Source organism: Schistocerca piceifrons, chromosome 4, assembly GCF_021461385.2.
Source record: "Schistocerca piceifrons isolate TAMUIC-IGC-003096 chromosome 4, iqSchPice1.1, whole genome shotgun sequence".
Lineage (NCBI taxonomy): Eukaryota > Metazoa > Arthropoda > Insecta > Orthoptera > Acrididae > Schistocerca > Schistocerca piceifrons.
In genome coordinates, this window is record NC_060141.1 from 549,085,663 (window position 1) to 549,097,831 (window position 12,169).

The 12,169-nt window shown below is 45.1% G+C and overlaps 1 non-coding gene across 1 annotated transcript; it reads left to right on the plus strand.

Moving 5' to 3' along the window:
• Positions 1-991: 991 nt before the first annotated feature.
• Positions 992-1,064, plus strand: Trnat-agu. The gene has a single exon. It is a non-coding gene; the product is annotated as a tRNA-Thr (tRNA).
• The last annotated feature ends 11,105 nt before the right edge of the window (positions 1,065-12,169 follow it).

Here is a 12,169-nt window from a genome sequence, read left to right on the forward strand (position 1 = left end):
AGTAGTTTTCAGATGGTCTGGCAGACATTATCAATCACTGTAGAAAAAAATCTGCGGCATATGATTCCATACGGTTCGTGCCTGAAAGCCACATTGTGCAGTATTGTATTCTGACGAAGCAACGCGGTGAACGGCCAACTCCCACGCCGTTATACATTTTACTGCAGCAGATTCACAGTGAACGGGAACCACGGGCGTGCAAATACCGCGGGAAATAATTACCTGACAGGGCTGTAACGCCGCACCAGAGGCGGACAGCGCTGTCGGTGTTCAGTCGGACGATCAATGTCAAACTCGCTCGCAGCTGCCGCTAATGGATGGCTAGAGTATTTCTGGACCCCCATTACCCAACTCCAGTGGTTAACAATTTGTCACGCCTGTCATAACAAACGCGCTTCCTCTGGAATCTAGCGGCCGAATCTAAATGGCATTGCATAGAGCATCTATTTACTGGCGAACAGCACTTTAACGAAATGCATAACAGTTAATTGCAAATTATACTGATCTATACACACTGATAGGAGAAAATATTGTGACCACTGCCCACCGCGAAACGGAAGACGCATTGTGGCATTATGGGCCTGGGACGCGGTAAGGAAAGCACATACGCGGAGAAGAGACAAAGAGGGAACCATTCTAGCGACGATACGGGCGTCAAATGGGGAAATCCGTTGACACGAGCGAGTTGGATAAATAGCAGTTTAAGACACAGGAAGATGCTCTGACCACTAAGCCATCCGGCCACAGTGGTCGTCGCAACTGCACGTATTCCCTAGCACGCCTCCCGTCAGACCCAGCTTCCCAACTTACCCATACACTACTAATGTAGCGCCCTGAGCTAATTATCGTCATTACTCGCCCCATTTCGCCGATTTCCGTAAGGGTTCAAGCCTGGTGTGCCTCTTCACTGAAGAGATCACTGGCCCTCTTGAGAATTGGGGTCTGACGCGAAGCGTGCCAGGGTAATCCGTGCAGTTGCGAGAACCACTGTGGCCGGATAGCTTAGTGGTCAGAGAATCTACCTAGTAAGCAGGAAATCCAGGTTCGAATCCTGGTCCGGCACAAATGTTCAACTTTCCCCATTGATTTAAATTAGTGCCCTCCTGCAACCAATGTCTGTAATTCTTTTGTGTCTGGTTCAAAAATGGCGTCTGTCCGAAAGAAGAGACGCCGCATATGTATAAATCGCAAATCGTTATGACACGAACGTCTCGGAAGCAGCATTTTCTGCCATTTTATCTGAGCACCACGACTATGTAGCTGTTTTTACGGACGGATCGAAACAAGAGCATTCCGTTGGTTGCTCTGTTGTTTTTCCGGATCGTGTCCTCAAGGTTCGACTGCCTCAGACTTTTACTGTCTTTGATGCAGAATTGTCTGCGATCTTTCGGGCACTAAATTTCTTGTCTGTTCCGATTCACTAAGTGCCCTTCACTCATTTCAACGTTTGTATCCAGCAGATAAAATAGTCCAGACCATACAGGATGTCCTCCTCCAACTATAGCGACTGGGGAAGGTTGTAGCTTTCTGCTGGGTTCCGGGGCACGTCGGCATTGCTGGGAATGAAAGGGCAGATCTCGCAGCCAAGGAGGCGTGTCGCGATCCACAAATATTGCAGTGTGCTATCCCCCTGCACGCACCCACCTCGCTGTTGAGCTCACGAGTCATGCGTCGGTGGGAGGATGAGTGGCTGGAAGTGACTGACAATAAGCGCCGTTTAGTCAAGCCCACAACGCGTGTGTGGTGTACTTCCTTTCAGCCCGTCGACGGGACGAGGTTCTCGTCACTCGGCTTCGGATACGCCACAGCCCTATGACGCATGGCTTCCTGCTCCGGCGGGAGGACCCTCCAATGTGTGGTGCTTGTGGCGTCCACGTCACTGTGCGCCACGTTTTATTGGATTGCGTTTTATTTTCTGACCAGCGGGCCGCGTCTGACTTGCCAGCGGACCTGCCAGCTCTTTTAGGCAACACTCGGACGAATGTGGCTAAAGTTTTAAAGTTCTGTGCCATGTCAAATGTTTTCCCAAAGATTTTAGAGAGAGGGTCTTAATTTGCTGACTGTGTGACAAGCTCGCCCATATTTTATGTAAGTGGCCAGTCAATGACAATTTCCTGTGGCATTCTTGCTGCTACGTTTCCCCTTTCCTTACGTTTTACTTTCTTATGTAGCATTTTCCTTCATTTCCTGCTTTCTTTGCGTTTGTGCTTCAGATTTATTAGGTATGTCCACATTCGTTCCTTTTAATGTGTCAGGGCGCTGATGACCTCGACGTTGAGCGCCCATAAGCCCCAACACACACACACACACACACACACACACACACACACACACACACACACACACACACACACACGGCGACGATGTACGCGTGCTACTGTCTTGAGCATCTACGGAAACTGGTCGAACTGATATCACGTAGCCAACCACAAAATCCCCTCCCCTGTCCCACCCCACTACGGAGGAGGGAAGTTTCCTCTATCGGAGCAGGACGGCGAGTCCAGCCAGCAGTTTCTGGTTTCCTACAACAGTCTAGACCGCTTTGCTGTAGAGGCTGCTGATCCGCAACTGCAGCTTTCAACATAGTTATTTGACGACCGCAGCCCTGGACTAGCTCAGGGAACTGATAGTTTCAGGAGATGCTTGCGAAAGAAATAAACTTAGAGAGGGTCGTTGGAGGAGGAATAAAATGTGTTGTTTTTGAGTAATTTACTGTACTTGATTTTGCCTGAGGTTGTCAGAGTTGTATGTTTCCGATGAAGCAGTCCTTAGAGACGAAGCATACGCTCATATTATGGATGGAAATCACTGATATTCAGAGAGACCATCCTGGTATTTGCATTAATCGATTTAGGGTCCCCAACAAAAAACATCAATCAAGATGCAGATTTGTTAGTTTCTATACAACCTAAGCTGAAACTGTACAAATATGACTTTCATCAAACTATCGAATTAAGAGCGTACAACGCTGCACACACAGTTTATTGTTTAACTGGCTGAAATGTTACTGTGCAGTTTATGATTTAATAAATTCATGAAATTTAAAAAAAAGTTACAGAACTGGAATCACTAAGGTACAATTATAATTTTTAAGCAAATCTACCAGGAGAAGGGATCGGTTGGTAGGACATGTTCTGAGGCATCAAGGGATCACCAATTTAGTATTGGAGGGCAGCGTGGAGGGTAAAAATCGTAGAGGGAGACCAAGAGATGAATACACTAAGCAGATTCAGAAGGATGTAGGTTGCAGTAGGTACTGGGAGATGAAAAAGCTTGCACAGGATAGAGTAGCATGGAGAGCTGCATCAAATCAGTCTCAGGACTGAAGACCACAACAACAAAAAGAGGTGGTTTACGTCCATCCAAAAATCATTAACTAAATTATATATATATATATATATATATATATATATATATATATATATATAAATTAAAGGCACCTGTGGCATTTCTCTGTATGTATGAGAAGGCTTATCTGAGGAGTTACTGTATGGCTCTTGATACAGTCTTCACTAGTAAACTGATTCCCAAGATAGGGTTGTTAACGAGTAATGTTATCTGAAAACAGTTTCCCAGCTGCAATAACTGAAGTATCCTCTGTCTGGTGGTAAGAAGTAATATGTTTCAGACATGCTGCTTTGGATGAAACGCAGTATTCAGGAAACTGGTTTTCAGCAAACTCTAACTCACTTAAAACTGTCGAAATGCCATTAATCATTCCTTTAAAAGTCTATGAGGTTCTTCGAATTAAAGTGCCATGCCTCTGATAGGACACCAAAAGGAATTTGTCACGAGGTAGTACGGAGTTTGAGTGCTGAATTAATGCATACCATCTGATCCATCAAATATTAATTCGAAATAGCCCATACAAAATAAGTGCTTCCAAGTTTTTGTATTTGCACAGGGCGTGACGACGCCGCTAATCTGTCACTAGTGGTACATATGTAACTCTGCTAGCTGATGGTGGGTCGACTACAAAGCTGGGGAGCTGAACACTAAAGCAGGAAACGAAACCCGATGTGCGAGTCAATCTACGAACAGCAGTGTGTCCGAAACCGTGCAGGGGCGTGCAGAGAGAGCAAGTGAACAACTAAGCATGCGGAAAGACATCACCATGCAAGGAGCAGGCCAAGTCCGGCACAGTTGATGTCAGTCTAAGAACTCACAGGTTCAGTGAAATGCGGCAGGCTATAGCCCATCTCACTCTTCATTCTAACTATGCATGTTCATGTTTATTGAATCAGAAACACGACAGGAAGATTCTGTTCTCGAGAATATAGCTTACATGTATTGTAGGGTTTAATGCTCAACGTGCATTTTTGAAGACTGCCGATATTACCCATTTCTGATTTCAAAACATCTTGCTGTACTGAACTTCTGTGTAGTTAGAGGGCAGAACAACAAACTGGTGGCCAGGGGGTGTCGTTAGGAGAGGTCTGGAGGCCAGGTCATTGTCCGGGAAACCAGTCGCTCTCAAGCCATTGTACAGGCGAGGGCCACGGGCCGTTTCGTCACACTTCTTCAGATTGGCCGGGCATCTCTCTGTTCGAGGGGATCAACATTTCAGCGAACTGGCTACGCCTACGCTGACATTCGCCAGCTACACTTCCTCCTCCTTCCCCCCCCACCCCCCCCCCCCTCTCCACCGCCCCCACCCCCTCGCCGGCCCACGCAGTGCCGGGAGGCCTCGATATTTTCTATAGAGCGTCTCCAAAGTGCTGTTGACAACCTATGAAGTGCGTGGCAAGATAAGGACGTTCGTAAAGAGCAGAACTCCACCGTTAAGACCATCTTTTTAGCTCGCCAGTGCCTCGCTGGACCCATTGATAACACAGTCCAGGTGCAGTATAGATGGGAAAGTGAGGCTGAATTACGATTCTCTAGCCGTTCATTTCCACTCGTAACTTCCCGAGGAAGATCAGACTATTTTGAATAATAAGCGCGCTATTTCTGAGAAGAGATTTCCTGTAGGAGAGCCTGAGACGTTCACTGAGATTAGCTTACCAGGAATTTTTTGCAGCTTCGCGAGGATAGGAGCGGGGAGTGTAAATTTTTGGGGTCACCTGGGACGGAGTCTTCTTCAGCGATGTTTGAAATGGAGTCTTTTATTAGAGAGACTGAGGCAGGGATCTTCTTGAGAGACAGACAGGAGCAGCTTCCTTTGGAGACACCTGAGGAGGAGGAAAATAGAAGGCAGAAACTAACATGTCAAATACTAGGCAGACCATCACCTGCTGCACTTTTTCTCACAGTGGCTCTGTTTAACTTCTGTAAATTTACGGAGCACTGTGGAAAGCATGTTATACTCCGGAGGAAATAGGCACGTTTTGACCTCATGACATTAAATGGCGATGCTCTGGTCTTGACCTCTCGGCCATGACTTTGTCGTCAGATTTTCTCACGTGGTTATCTCTCATTTATGAAATCGACTCACTCATCATGATCAGAACGACCCTGCGTATAAATTCATTTCGATTCTGTGCGAAGGTTTGTTACATGAGTAATTTAAATTATATTATGAGACATACGGCTCACCTCAGCAGTTTCATGAACAAAGGTTCGGCACTCAATATATCTCAAAGGAAGAACTTGATTACTTACTTTTGTCCAGTGATACTTTACATGCGACTAAATTGTCAATAAATCATGTTACCAAATTACTGTTTCATTCGAGTAGCCATCTGTACCCAGCGCTACTCTCATATACATTAATTTCATACAAGACCAAAAGCTACGGTTCATATGTCAGGGCCATTCTTTCCTTCCGTTAATTTGCGCTTACATCATTAACATACATTTGAATCATCATTTGCATATCGAGAGGGATACTCGGTGCATATGTAAGGCTCATTTAGTAAAGTATAGCGATAACCCCAGTGGCGTTTTGCATAGGCCTATTGCACTGTCAGTTAAATAGCTGGGTCAATGGTTCTCTTATACAATGCTTTGCACGCGCCATCCAAAAAAAGCGTGAAGCATTATTCTGCCATGAGACCCACGGCAACTCATCTGTGTCCTTACTGATGTAGGCTGGTACTGACACTAAATATGTCTTTACGATTATGATCCCACGCCCGGGTTCCCGGGTTCGATTCCCGGCGGGGTCAGGGATTTTCTCTACCTCGTGATGGCTGGGTGTTGTGTGCTGTCCTTAGGTTAGTTAGGTTTAAGTAGTTCTAAGTTCTAGGGGACTTATGACCACAGCAGTTGAGTCCCATAGTGCTCAGAGCCATTTGAACCATTTTTTTCTTTTACGATTATGAGAGGCGTTACGCGGCAAATTTGTATGAAAACGAGAGAGTAAAAATTTTCCAAGTTCGAAGATCTGGCGTTACTCAATCATGAGGAAATATCAACACCACCAGCTGGAAACCATGAACCTTCGGCACCTTTATTGGGTCAGGAAGGCAGTAACGTTGAAAATCTTGTGCGCGACTGCGACCGAGCTTAGCAGAAAATGGTTACTCTCGTAATGTTATGCAGGAGACACTAGCTAAGGCGCAACATTGCCGACCGAAGTTTGATTAAGTAGTAAAGCCGCTGTAACAGAGTCATTAAGGAAATGTAGTGCGTCTCCTTGACGACATAAGTACTCAACCCACACTAGCTTAGGGCACTTGATAAGTAGGATTGATGGCGTTGGGCGACACTCTGACAATGGTATGGTAACATCTTGTGTGTGAGACTGATCTAGTGTTGGCCTTATACTTGCTGCCTCAGGAGAAGATCAGCAATCCAGTTCTGAAGTCCAGTGTCCAGAGCTGAAGTCAGCACAGCAGCCAGCACTCATGGGTAGTCCAGGCGCCTGTCAACACGGCTGCGATCTAGGGCAGATGCTGCCCTACAAACTCCAGCGTCACACTGGTCTGATGGCCTATCGTGCCGGAGGGCCAGAGTCAACATTCAGCACGACATCACAGCATCCGACATCGCGGTCTACCTGAGGAGTCATCTACATCTACATCTACATTGATACTCCGCAAGCCACCCAACGGTGTGTGGCGGAGGGCACTTTACGTGCCACTGTCATTACCTCCCTTTCCTGTTCCAGTCGCGTATGGTTCGCGGGAAGAACGACTGTCTGAAACCCTCCGTGCGCGCTCTAATCTCTCTAATTTTACATTCGTGATCTCCTCGGGAAGTATAAGTAGGGGGAAGCAATATATTCGATACCTCATCCAGAAACGCACCCTCTCGAAACCTGGCGAGCAAGCTACACCGCGATGCAGAGCGCCTCTCTTGCAGAGTCTGCCACTTGAATTTATTAAACATCTCCGTAACGCTATCACGGTTACCAAATAACCCAGTGACGAAACGCGCCGCTCTTCTTTGGATCTTCTCTATCTCCCCCGTCAACCCGACCTGGTACGGATCCCACACTGATGAGCAATACTCAAGTATAGGTCGAACGAGTGTTTTGTAAGCCACCTCCTTTGTTGATGGACTACATTTTCTAAGCACTCTCCCAATGAATCTCAACCTGGTACCCGCCTTACCAACAATTAATTTTATATGATCATTCCACTTCAAATCGTTCCGTACGCATACTCCCAGATATTTTACAGAAGTAACTGCTACCAGTGTTTGTTCCGCTATCATATACTCATACAATAAAGGATCCTTCTTTCTATGTATTCGCAATACATTACATTTGTCTATGTTAAGGGTCAATTGCCACTCCCTGCACCAAGTGCCTATCCGCTGCAGATCTTCCTGTATTTCGCTACAATTTTCTAACGCTGCAACTTCTCTGTATACTACAGCATCATCCGCGAAAAGCCGCATGGAACTTCCGACACTATCTACTAAGTCATTTATATATATTGTGAAAAGCAATGGTCCCATAACACTCCCCTGTGGCACGCCAGAGGTTACTTTAACGTCTGTAGACGTCTCTCCATTGATAACAACATGCTGTGTTCTGTTTGCTAAAAACTCTTCAATCCAGCCACACAGCTGGTCTGATATTCCGTAGGCCGCAGAGATCTGGGAGGGACTGAGTACTCCCCGAAATGGCGTGTTACTGAGACACACATGTAGCTGTCACCATCGTCTCCAAGAAGGGCTACCGACTGAGTGGCTGCAAACCGTCAACCAGGGCGACATCGGCTTCCGCTCTGAGCTGATGCAACGTCCTTGGGACCCGTGAATCCGCTGTTGGATTCAGCGGATTTCTCTCCGGATTACGTAGACACCAGTCGACGCAGAAGTCACGGCAACGACTTGTATTCTGAACAATAAATGGAATATCTTGAACTCTGATGTGTCGACAGAAGTGCCGACACAGTGTTATTTTGAGGGGGCCGATAGGCACGCTATCTAACGCAGACGGGCGTGAATTCTGGAACAGGATAACTATTGAATGGTAGCAAGAAAAGTACGTAGCTGCTTTATACATAACTTTAATGACTCCTTGTGATACATCTCTCTTGACTATACAAATGCGACTCGTAAGATACATGCACTGTTACAATTGGCGCCTTGCTAGGTCGTAGCCATGGACTTAGCAGAAGGCTATTCTAACTGACTCTCGGCAAATGAGAGGAAGGCTTCGTCCGTATTGTCGCTAGCAATGTCGTCCGTACAACTGGGGCGAGTGCTCTATCGTATATCGAGACCTGCCTTGTGGTGGCGCTAGGTCTGCGATCACACAGTGGCGACACGCGGGTCCGACATGTACTAAATGGACCGCGGCCGATTTAAGCTACCACCTAGCAAGTGTGGTGTCTGGCGGTGACACCACAAACTCTGTTCTTTTTTTTTTTTTTTTTTGCGTCGAACGCAGCCACTCGGGTCATCGGCCTGCATACTGACGAAACAGCCGTGTTACATCATTAAGCTAACCTTTTTAATATCAAATAATAACTAAAAATCGTAATATTAGGTTCTATTTTATTTTAAATTGATGCCATTCATGTAGGCTTACCTGAGTGCTTCTATTACATGTCATCCATTTTTAATACGACTGCAGATGGCCGTACTCTCGTAACATTTTATTTTGTGATGGCTGTAAACTGCTATAAGCTAGACTGTTATTACGATCTACCGGGTGATCAAAAAGTCAGTATAAATTTGAAAACTGAATAAATCACGGAATAATGTAGATAGAGAAGTACAAATTGACACACAAGCTTAGAATGACATGGTGTTTTATTAGAACCAACAAAATAAAAACGTTCAAAAAATGTCCGACAGATGGCGCTTCATGTGATCAGAATAGCAATAATTAGCATAACAAAGTAAGACAAAACAAAGATGATGTTCTTTACAGGAAATGCTCAAAATTTCCACCATCATTCCTCAACAATAGCTGTAGTCGAGGAATAATGTTGTGAACAGCACTGTGAAGCATGTCCAGAGTTATGATGAGGCACTGTCTTTCAGCATCCCTAGAGATGTCGGTCGATCACGATACACTTGCGACTTCAGGTAACCCCAAAGCCAATAATCGCACGGACTGAGGTCTGTGGACCTGGGAGGCCAAGCATGACGAAAGTGGCGGCTGAGCACACGATCATCACCAAACGAAGCGCGCAAGAGATCTTTCACGCGTCTAGCAATTTATTTTGGTTCTAATAAAACCCCATGTCATTCCAAGCATGTGTGTCAATTTTTACCTCTCTATCTACGTTATTCCGTGATTTATTTTTATTAAGGTTTCAAATTTATACTTACTTTTTGATCACCCGGTAATTCTATACCACTTAGTTTTTTTTTTCAAAATTAAACAAATGCTTTTCATTGTAATAAGAATTTCCATTTTATTTAAAGTTGTTGTCACTAATCTGGACTTACCGAAATTATTCTGATCTACGTGATTTATTGTATGTTCGACTATTGTAATATGACTACATTTGGTGATAGTCCTGTAACATTTTGTGTTAGGTGTAACCTCATCCTTTCACATCTTAAATGTTATTTCTGGCCTATATCAGTTTCATGTTTACATTGTATACACCAGTTAATGTTTGGAAACATGTCTTATGTTTTGGTTACTAACTAGCGACTTCATCCTTTATGAATTTTACCCACTACCAGTATGCGAGTTCCTCCTCTATAAAATTAGCATAAGTCTATCTCTGTCAAGTTGTTCACGATGTCCTGACACGCAACTGATAGCAATGTATAGTTCTTAGTAAAGTCACTCTTCGACTTCATTTCTATAGTCAATGCTATTGCCACCTACCGGCTTTCGTTTACTTTTTAGATAGCTTAATCGTCAGTTTGCCGGTGGTTGTCTTCGAATAGTCGACGGCATTGTTCAAATGGCTCTGAGCACTATGGGACTTAACATCTATGGTCATCAGTCCCCTAGAACTTAGAACTACTTAAACCTAACTAACCTAAGGACAGCACACAACACCCAGCCATCACGAGGCAGAGAAAATCCCTGACCCCGCCGGGAATCGAACCCGGGAATCCGGGCGCGGGATGCGAGAAGGCTACCGCACGACCACGAGCTGCGGACAGTCAAATGTGGCTATATGAAATGAGATCTGTATTATGTTCAGTCTATGTTCTCACTTTCGCGAGCTTTTTATTTAAGTTTGATGTAAATGTAAGATATTAATTGAAAATTCTGTATATGGATTACTAAAATGCATGATTACGTCGTTATGTACATATTTGCCGTCGTTAATTTCATAGCACACTTTATTCAACAGCTTCAGTATGGTGATGAAATTTTGAAACGCGTAACGCTTAATAAAGAACTGCGTGATGAAGACCTTTCGATAGTTGAAAGTCGTAAAGTCAGGCCAAAACAGCAGGAGTTTGTAGGTCGGCAGTGGTCGACCCCTTCAGACGGAAGAGGGCTCACACCACAGCCTAAATAGCATGCACCTAAATGCGGACCTGTCAGGATGCCCAAATTCTGGTGGGGGTGGAGCTTGGGGGGGGGGGGGATTTTGCGGCACCATCTTTCCGAATGCGATGCCAGCTTGTTTGCACTGTAGCACCTTGCTACAGAGTTAAGGGAAACGCAGGGTTACATTTCGGGCAATAAACAGCATATGAAAAAATACTTCTGGACTTTATTAATGAGTAGAACCAATGGGTTAAAAGTCAGATTTGCGTCACTTTAACGAATTGCGTAAAAAGAAAGCCTGTTTCCATAGAAAGAAGGATCCTTTATTGTATGATTATATGATAGCGGAACAAACACTGGTAGCAGTTACTTCTGTAAAATATCTGGGAGTATGCGTGCGGAACGGTTTGAAGTGGAATGATTACATAAAATTATTTGTTGGTAAGGCGGGTACCAGGTTGAGATTCATTGGGAGAGTCCGTAGAAAATGCAGTCCATCAACAAAGGAGGTGGTTTACAAAACACTCGTTCGACCTATACTTGAGTATTGCTCATCAGTGTGGGATCCGTACCAGATCCGGTTGACGGAGGAGATAGAGAAGATCCAAAGAAGAGCGGCGCATTTCGTCACAGGGTTATTTGGTAACCGTGATAGCGTTACGGAGATGTTTAACAAACTCAAGTGGCAGACTCTGCAAGAGAGGCGCTCTGCATCGCGGTGTAGCTTGCTCGCCAGGTTTCGAGAGGGTGCGATTCTGGATGAGGTATCGAATATATTGCTTCCCCCTACTTATACCTCCCGAGGAGATCACGAATGTAAAATTAGAGAGATTAGAGCGCGCACGGAGGCTTTCAGACAGTCGTTCTTCCCGCGAACCATCCGCGACTGGAACAGGAAAGGGAGGTAATGACAGTGGTACGTAAAGTGCCCTCCGCCACACACCGTTGGGTGGCTTGCGGAGTGTAAATGTAGATGTAGATGTAGATGTAAAACAACTGGATCTTCTAAAGATTGATTTCGCCACCGTTTCGAAATAAGTCTATAGCTACAACGATTTTCGATTTACGAATTAAAGTAAAGGTCCATTACTTGTTAACGGGCGAGTGAGTGAGGTGACACAGGGCTCGAAAGACTGGAATTTTATCTGGGAGCAGCAATGTCCACATCCCCTCTCGTTTGTCCAGAGCCATATTTTCATGTTTTCCGCAAATGCTTGAGACGTCACAATGCCTCAATGGAAAGGACACGGACGATTTCCTTTCCTTTCTCGTCGTGTCCAAGCATGCTGCTTGTGTCTAGAGATGTCGTCCGTGGGAACCCTAAGCTATCTTCCTTTCATCTTTCCTTCGCACCTATCACAC